This window comes from Mirounga angustirostris, unplaced genomic scaffold, assembly GCF_029215605.1.
Source record: "Mirounga angustirostris isolate CCGP_5_RB_7025 unplaced genomic scaffold, mMirAng1.0.hap1 SCAF_13, whole genome shotgun sequence".
Lineage (NCBI taxonomy): Eukaryota > Metazoa > Chordata > Mammalia > Carnivora > Phocidae > Mirounga > Mirounga angustirostris.
Genome location: NW_026991721.1, coordinates 30736901 through 30745914, shown reverse-complemented (window position 1 = coordinate 30745914; position 9014 = coordinate 30736901). Strand labels below are relative to the sequence as shown.

Below are 9014 nucleotides of genomic sequence, written 5' to 3'. Positions count from 1 at the left end.
ATAGTCCAGAAGAGGGATGCTGAGGATAACTGGCAGGCAGAACTGATTCACAAAGCTGAGACTAAAAAAGGAAACGATTCATATGTTGAGGATATGAATTTCCATTCAACAAAACTTTGTTGAATATCTAGAATATGTCAGCCTATGTACTAGGTATGCACAGATGAAATCTCCATGGGTGTATGAGTAAGGTGTGGGAGCATTAATTCCCTTCCTTTATGTTAAGAATTATCCTAGAGAAAAAAAAAAAAAGAATTATCCTAGAGATTTTGTGCATGGTTCAGTGGGGGCACAAGAGAAGATAAATTCAACTCCACCTGAAGAGATTAGGAAAGACTTTATGGAGGAGGTGGTGCTTGAGTGGACTATTGAAGAATAAAGAGGAGTTCACCAGGAAGCCACAGGAGAGGCAGCTATAACACAATGGTTAAATGTGTACAATCTAGAAGCAACCTCCATGTATCTCATTCCTGGATCTATCACCATTAGTTTTCTAGACTAGGACAAGTTACTTAACCTCTCTGGGCCTTAGTTTCATTTCCAAAGTTTGGCAAGAATGAGGAATGAAATTTTTTAAAGCTGGGGCTGTGAGGAGGTAAGAATGCTTTAGTGGGAAATAGGGAGCCATTGAAGGGATGCAATCAGATGAGAATCATGATTAGCATTGCATTTTAGAAACATGACTTTTACTGCAGTTTGAAGGAAGTATTGGGATGATAGAAGAAGGTCAATGCTGGAAGCAGATAGATGAACAGGAGAATATTGCAATGGTCCAGGCCAAAGATTATTAGGACTTTAATTAAGGGTATGGTAATGAAGACGGAGAGGAAGGGACACAGCCTTTATAGCAGAATAGATGGATGAGGTATGTCATAAAAGCTTCCAAATAACTGAGTACCCTTGGATTCCTATGCCCATGACAGGGCCCTTTGGCATCTCCCTGTCTCTCAGAGCAGCCTAAACAGATTCATTCTATGAACTCAAACTTGTGAGTTCCTACACTGTGGCAGGCCCTATGCTAGGCAATAAAAGTAAAGGTTATGGTTGTTCTCTCCCGGGATTATCTCACTGTATATAGTCGAAAGACCACAAATAATCTTGCCCCATTAACTTGTGGGTTTTTTCAGCGGAGAGCCAGAACCACAGAAAGGTCATTTCTTAAAACCCATAATCAGGCGGATTTCCCCTAGGCTGGTTTCCCACCAGGTGCAGACCTCATTTCTGAATCCTGCCTGACTCAAGATGGCCTTCTCTGTAGAGATGTGAAGGAAGAGGAGGGCAGCCAAAACCATTCTGTCTTCACACTCAAATCCTGGGGATTAGACTCATCATCATATCGTGACTCGGAGGCTTCTGACAGGAAAAGCCAAGACATAAATCCCTTCCATTGTAAAACCGTGCGGGAAGTAAGCCAGCCTGTGTTTGAGAGTCTCTTTCTCAAAATCGCCCTGATCTCCAGGAGCTTCACTCAGCGTCTTGATGCCTGTGGTTCCCCACCTATAAAGTCACGGGGACCACCTGCTGGCTGCCGCCCTCTTCTTCCCAGGAGAGGAGAAAGATGCCTGTGTGCATGCTTCTACTGTCTCCCGGTCCAAGCTCACTAGCACAGCGTTCTTCTTGGAAATATGATGTCTTCTGATGCAGTAAGCAATCCTTTTTTTCAAAACTTCTGTTCTTACAATGATTAAGACAACCACATAATTAAACTTTGTATCCTTCATCCACACAGGTCAAAAATAAAAGGGAGGATGAGCAAGGCAGTGCAAAGGGGACAACACAGTAATAATACCGAAATCTCCCTTTGTGAAAAGAAAAGGCTCCTGTCAGGGCCTGGGAATTTGAGCTAGACAAGAGGCTGGGGTGAGATGGGGGGTTCTGGGGCAGGTGGGGGATATCATTTGCCTGTTGCTTCCTTCCAATTCATGGAACTGAGTGGCTGTCTAAGGAGAGACATCTTGGGGACAAACCAGAATCAATACTACCAGGCTATCCCAACCATAGGTCATTTGGATAGGAGTAGACAAAGAGAGAGACTCTAGATGCTGAACCCAGGGAGGGGGGCTTAGGAGACTGGGTAGGAACAAATGACTTGGAAGGAGATAGGAAGCCTAGATAAAACTTTCTGACCTAAAGAATATGGTGACAAGGGCTTTGAGCATGTCCAGTAAAGCAGTCGTAGAAGTAACCAACCTGACTTGCAAATACCATATCTGATTCTGGGTGCCCTACTCACCTGGGCAATCAAGGAACTGGAGAGTAGGATTTACCTCCTTTTACAGATAAGGAAACTGAGGCTCAGGAAGGTGAAATAAACTCATGTTTGCACATCTAATGAATAACAGAGCCCGAATTAAGCTCAGGACATGTGACTTCAAATATCATGTCCTTTCCACTATACCAAATGTTTTACAAATGTCTGAAGAGGGATGAGAATCTGGGTTCCCAGAGTAAAAGTCGGATGTGAATCAACTGATGTAATCAGACTGGTATTGGGGGCCAGTAACTGGAAATGGGCTGGAGCCAGGGAGGTATTAAAGGTGCAGCGGGGTTACAGACAGGCAGGTATCTCCAAAGCATGCAGATGAGGTTGGGTGAGCATTCTAGAAAGGAAACTGGATTCAGAGGTGGGTTCGTTCCACCTCAGAGACATCACAGGACAGGGGGATAAAAGTTGTTCTCCAAAAGGCATTTGCCACCTCAGCTGCTTAAAGAGAACCCACAGTGATGTCTACATAGAGCTTCCTGGTGCAAAATGAAAATGTGGTCCACTTACCCAAGAAGCAGGAAAAAAGTGCTGTTAAAGCTAGTAGAATATAACACTTTTTCCTGTCTTTGGTTCTCTTGCTTTCTTAATCCATCATGGTACTTTATTTGCTATTTAATGTTTCATTCGCTCAGGCATGGGGATTCTCACCAGCTGAGGGCTGACCTTCACAGGCATTTGAGGTCCCACTCTATAACTTATCAGGTGCTCAAGCAGCGCCCAGCTGCAGGGATCCCTCTCCTGCCACCAAAGCACAGGGCCCAGGCTGGGGGTAGGGGAGTCATTCTCCCCTTTCTACAGGCCCACAGTGCACAGCTGATGCCCAGCAGATCCCAACCTCTGTATCAGACGTGCTCGGTACTGGGATGGGGGCAACCAAGGTAATGCCAACCTTGTCAGGAATGGGCGTCACTATGCCACCATGTTCACCATAACTGGGATCTTACTATGGTTGTATCCAGGCCCCCTCCAGAGGCAGGGGGCAGAAGATGTCACTGAGCAGGAGTGCAGAAAAGGAGGCCAGGGGAGTAGGCCCACCTGTAGAGGCATGGAGGCAGCTGTGGGCAGGATGAGCTGAGACTCCAACTTCCTGGAGCATGCTCTCTTGCCTTATTGTACTTGACTTAAGAAACACAATGTCAAAAAATACAATTGTTAAGAATTTCAAGATGGCAGGTACCTGGGTGGCTCAGTTGGTTGGGTGATTGCCTTCAGCTCAGGTCATGACCCCAGAGTCCTGGGATCGAGTCCCACATTGGGCTCCCTGCTCAGTGGGGAGTCTGTTTCTCCCTCTGCCCCTCTTTCCCACTCATGCTCTCTCTCTCTCAAAATAAGTAAAATATTAAAAAAAAAAAAAAGAATTTCAAGATGGCAACTGCAAAACATGAAACCCCAAAAGCAAGGTTCTTCTGAGGGGAGGGTCCTTGTTGCATGCCCATGAAACCAGCCCTGGGAATATGCAAGCTCCAATAGCAATGGTCCCAAACTATAAATAAACCCACTAATCTGGGGGTGCCTCCTAAGCTCCCCAAACTGTTTGACTTCCTACTGCCAATGTTCAGATGGCTTCCATGGTCTCCTTGGAAGTCACGAAAATGTCCTTCTGTTGTCACTGCTACTGTCTTCACTCTGCAGCCTCCAGTGGTGCTAGCAGAACTACCCTTTGCTGCTGTTGGTGCTGCCTCCCTCACCAAGACAGGTAAGGGCTCTCTCCTTGCAGGTGTTTATATGTCACTATGTTCTAGAAAGTGTGGCCTAGTTCCTTCCATTTCTCCCATACCTTGTGTTGAAGAATTTGGGGAAGTCTCTTAGAGCTAATGTGACTGTATAACGTATCATCCATATTTAACATGAAAGGAGGTTAAATTTAATAACCACACTAGAACAACAGGAGTAAGTGGGACTGTCTCAGGCAAATTAGGACATACAGTCATCCCAGTTGGGACTGAATAGGAAGACATTTGATTGGTCTTATACAGTATCACACACTTAACAATTCAAATACTGCCACCACCTCAAACCAGTTTCCTAACATGAAATCCAAGCATCTCAATTTTCTCCCTCCTTAGGGCAGCTTTCTAGCACTTCCAAGGGAAAGACCAGCCTTCCCATGCTCTACCACTATTTCCAATCAATGTCCCTAATCTTAGTGTCTGTGAACCTAAATGACAGTTACAAAGTTCCCTATACTCTTTCTCTGCCAGGAAGCCTAGAGGGTCTTTATTCAAATTGGACTCCTAGTGAGCTGTCTAGGGATTTCCAGATTTGGAGTGGGAGTGGGATATCCTTGCTGTGTCTGTCAATGGACTGATTTTTCTCTACTTTCCAGTTGCTGTTGGGAAGCATCAAACACCCACCCTCACACCTCCATGTTTGCTGATGCTCTTTCAAAGGTGCCAGAGGACTGATGTCACTAGCTGAGAAATCTTAATTGGCCTTAAATAGCATATTTCAGAGTTTAGAAGGGATTTTATTAATGATTTCATTTGAAAGGTAGAGCTTACTATTGCTTAACCTTTGCTGTAAAGGTAATTGCTCAGCCCAAACTATTCTTCTAAGAGGGTGAAATCATTCTTACCCTTTCTGAAGTGACTATCAATAAAGAGAGATTTCCTTTATACTGCTATGCCCCATTTTTTTCTCAGATGCTATCTCTCTTCCCACCATGGGAATGTGGTCACAGAAAATCAACTCATTGGGTTTCCCATTTGACATCTGAAATGATTTTTATCCTCATATTATTTCTCTTGAACAAGAACTACGTTTTTGAAGAGTTCTATTTATGCCATGAAATACAAGTATAACCTTTTTGGTTCCTTCTGAAACAAAAAACTTCAAGGGAGTATAACTTCAGTAGTGTCAGCCCTGAGTACTTGGGACATTTATGGTTCACAAAGGTGGGAATTCTCCAGATCTTCCCTTATAATGGGATAATAATGGAAAGTCTAAACTTAAACTCTCAAATTTTCTTTCTTCATTTAGTAATTTTGTTTGAAAGTTTACCATTCAAGCAACTATGTTCTCACCTTTCTCTTCTCCTTTCCCAGCCTCCCTACTTCCTCTTTTTTCCCCCTCTTTTTAATTGGAATAGGATCCATAAAGTGAAGGCAAAATTTTTTGATCAATTATTTTTTGAGACTCCTGTGGCATCCTGATCTAGCTCACCAATAGTATAATCACCATAAATTTATTAGATGAAAATAAATGTTTGGTTGTACAAGTATTATGGGCTGATTTCAAAATTCATATGTTGAAATCTTAACCCCTAGTGCCTTAGAATGTGATTGTATTTGGAGATAGGACCTTTAATTAAGTTAAAATGTGCTCCTTCAGGATGGATCCTATTCCAATATGAATTAGTATCTTTATATAAAGAGGAGATTATGGAAGATCACGTGAAGAGGAGGAGAAGATGACCGTCTACAAGCCAAGGAGTGGGGCCTCAGAAGACAGTGACCCTGCCAACACTTCAATCTTAGACTTCTAGCCTCCAGGATCATGGGAAAATAATCATGTTGCTGAAGCCACCACTCTGTGATAGTTTTTCATGGAGCCTTAGCAAATCAATAAAATAAATTTATCTCCTATCAATTTACCACTTTTTAATTCTTTTTGTTTTTTAAAATCAACTTTATTGAAGAATAATCTGTATCTTACTAAATATGTCTTATTTTAAGTGTGTGGTTCAGTGAGTTTTTACAAATGTATACACCCAAGCAAACATGCCACAATCAAAATGTAAAATATTTCCTGCAACCCAAAAAGTTCTTTCATGCCCCTCTGCAATCAATCCCTACTCCCCAGATAAAGGCAAAAACTGATCTGCTTTCTGTTACAATAGATCAATTATGCCTGTTCTAGAACTGCATATGAATAGAATCTGATAATATGAACTCCTTTGTGTCTGGTTTCTTTCACTTAGCATAATGTTATTTTTTTTTAAACATTTATTTATTTATTTGAGAGAGGAAGAGAGAGAGAGAGAACAGGTGGGGGTTGGGGGAGGGGCAAAGGGAGAGAGAATCCTGAAGCACATTCCCCGCTAAGCACAGAGTCCAATGCGGGGCTTGGTCCTAGGACCCTGATATCATGACCTGAGCCAAAATCAAGAGTTGGCCGCTTAACCAACTGAGCCACTCAGGCACCCCACTTAGCATAATGTTTTTGAGATTCATCCATGTTATTGCATATATCAATAGTTTGTTCCTTTTTTTTTTTTTAGATTTATTTATTTTAGAGAGAGAGGGAGAGAGTGTAAGCATGAGCAGGAGGGGCAGAGGGAGAAGGAGAGAGAATCTCAAGCAGACTCTGCACTCAGTGCAGAGCCCATTGCAGGGCTCTATCTCACAACCCTGAGATCATGACCTGAGTTGAAACCAAGAGTTGGCCGCTAAACTGACTGCACCACCCAGGTACTCCCCTCACTTTTTTTTAAAAGATTTTATTTTTAAATAATCTCTATACCCAATGTGGAGCTCAAATTCACAAACTCACAAAGCTCTACCAACTGAGCCAGCCAGAGGCTCCAAATGGTATGTTCCTTTTTATTGCTGACTTGTATTTCATTTTATGTATAATCACAGTTTGCTTATTCATTCACCTATTGATGGAAATTTGGGTTATTTCCAGTTATGAGTTTTTATGAGTAAAGCAGCTATGTACACAACATTTGTGTACAAGTCTTTGTGTGGATATCTGTTTTTATTACTCTTGAGTAAATACCTAGGAGTAGAATTGCTGTATTACAGGTTAAGTGTATGCTTAATTTGTTGAGAGAAAGAAAGAGAGAAAGGAAGGAAGGAAGGAACGAAGGAACGAAGGAAGGGTCTTTTAAATTTGTTTTTCAAATTGTTTTACTTTTCCACTGATGTCAGTTTCTTAAATCACAGATTTACCATTTTACTTTCCTACCAACAGTGAATGAGAGTTCTATTTGTTCTATATCCTTGTCAACCCTTGATACTGCCAGTTTTTAAAAATTTTAGCCATTCTAATGAGTGTGTAGTGTTCTCTTATTGTGGTTTTAAGTTCAATTTTCCCAGATAATTAGTGATATTGAGCATCTCTTCATGTTCTTACTGAATACTTGTATATCTTCTTTGGAGAAATGTCTGGTCAAATCGTTTGCCCATTTTAATTGAGTTAACATTGAATTGTAACTATTCTTTTATATATCCTGGATATGTCTCTTGTCTGATATATGTACTGAAATTTTTTCCTTCCTTCTATGGCTTATCTTTTCATTTTCTTGGTTGTGTCTTTTGGTGAACATATTTAACTTTAATGATGTCCATATTTATCAACTTTTTCCTTTCAATAATTACTGATTTTTGTGCTCAAGGAAATCTCAAAGTTGCAAAAATATTCTCCCATGTTTTCTTCTGAAAGTTTTGTAGTCTAATTTTTATATTTAGGTATGTGATTAACTTTAAGGTGTGTGTGTGTGTGTGTGTGTGTGTGGTGTGAGGTAAGTGTCAGGGTTCTTGTGGCTGTTCAATTGTTCTAGCACTTTAGTAATAAAGATTATTCTTCCCCCATTGAATTACCTTGGCATCTTTGTCAATAATTTATTGACCATACTTATGGTAGCTTATTTCTGGATACTCCATTGTTCCATTGCTCTATATGTCTATCCATATATCAATACCACCTCATCTTAATTACTGTAACTTATAGTAAGATTTCAGGTCCAACTATCTTCTATTTTAAATTTATTTTGGCTACCCTAGGTCCTTTATATTTCCATATAAATTTTAGAATCAGCTTAACAATTTCCCAAAAATCTGCTAGAATTTTGATTGGGATTGTGTTAAATGTATGGGTCAATTTGGGGAGAATGGGCATTTTAATAATAATGAGTTTCTCATGCATAAACATATGTTTTCTCTCCAATTATTGAGGTCTTTGATCTCTCAACAATGTATTTGAGTTTTCACCATGTAATCCTGTACATATTTTAATTTATCTCTAAGTAGTTAATATGTATTGATGCTCTTATAAATGATATTTAAAAATTTTTATTTCCTAATTATTTATTGCTAGTACATAGAATTACAATTGAGCTTTATATATTGACATTGTTTCCTGAGGATTTGTTAAAACCCTTGTTAGTTTTAGTAGCTTTATTATGGATTCTTAGAATTTTATATGCATACAATTGTCTGCAAATATAGTTTTACTACTTCCTTTCCAATATATATGACCTTATTTCTTTTTATTGCCTTACTGCACATGCTAGGTTTCTAGTCCCATGTTGAACAGAAAGAGTGAGAAGAGACATCTTTACTTTGTTTCTATTCTGAGTGTAAAAGCATTCACTGTTTTGACATTAACTTTGATGTTAGCCTAAGGTTTTCCACAGATGACTTTTATCAAGTTGAAGAAATTCCCATCTATTCCTAGTTTGTTCATGGCTTATCATGAATAAGTGTTGAATTTTGCCAAATACTTAAAAAAAAACCCTATCTATTAGGATCATCACATTTTTTCCCTTTTAGTTTGCTATTGTGGTGAATAAAATTGATTGATTTTCAAATGTTAAAATAAACTTAATTTTCCTAGATAAACCCAGCACTTACTGGCAGTTTCAGATCAGCCTGATGTTGCCCCTCAGACAACCAGCAATAGCTGAGTGGAGCCTCTTCCTCAGAAGTCTGAGCACCAGCTCTGTGGGAGTATTTCCTCTGAGACTCTGAAGTAGACCGGCCCTTCTCTGAGGACCAACTACTCAGGGTCAATTCTCTGGGCAACT

At 40.2% G+C, this 9014-nt stretch overlaps 1 pseudogene; it reads left to right on the top strand.

The window, feature by feature from the left end:
- Positions 1 to 3817: 3817 nt before the first annotated feature.
- The window catches only part of LOC135362329 (GPI mannosyltransferase 3-like), a 44486-nt pseudogene continuing 39289 nt past the window's right edge, over positions 3818 to 9014 (top strand).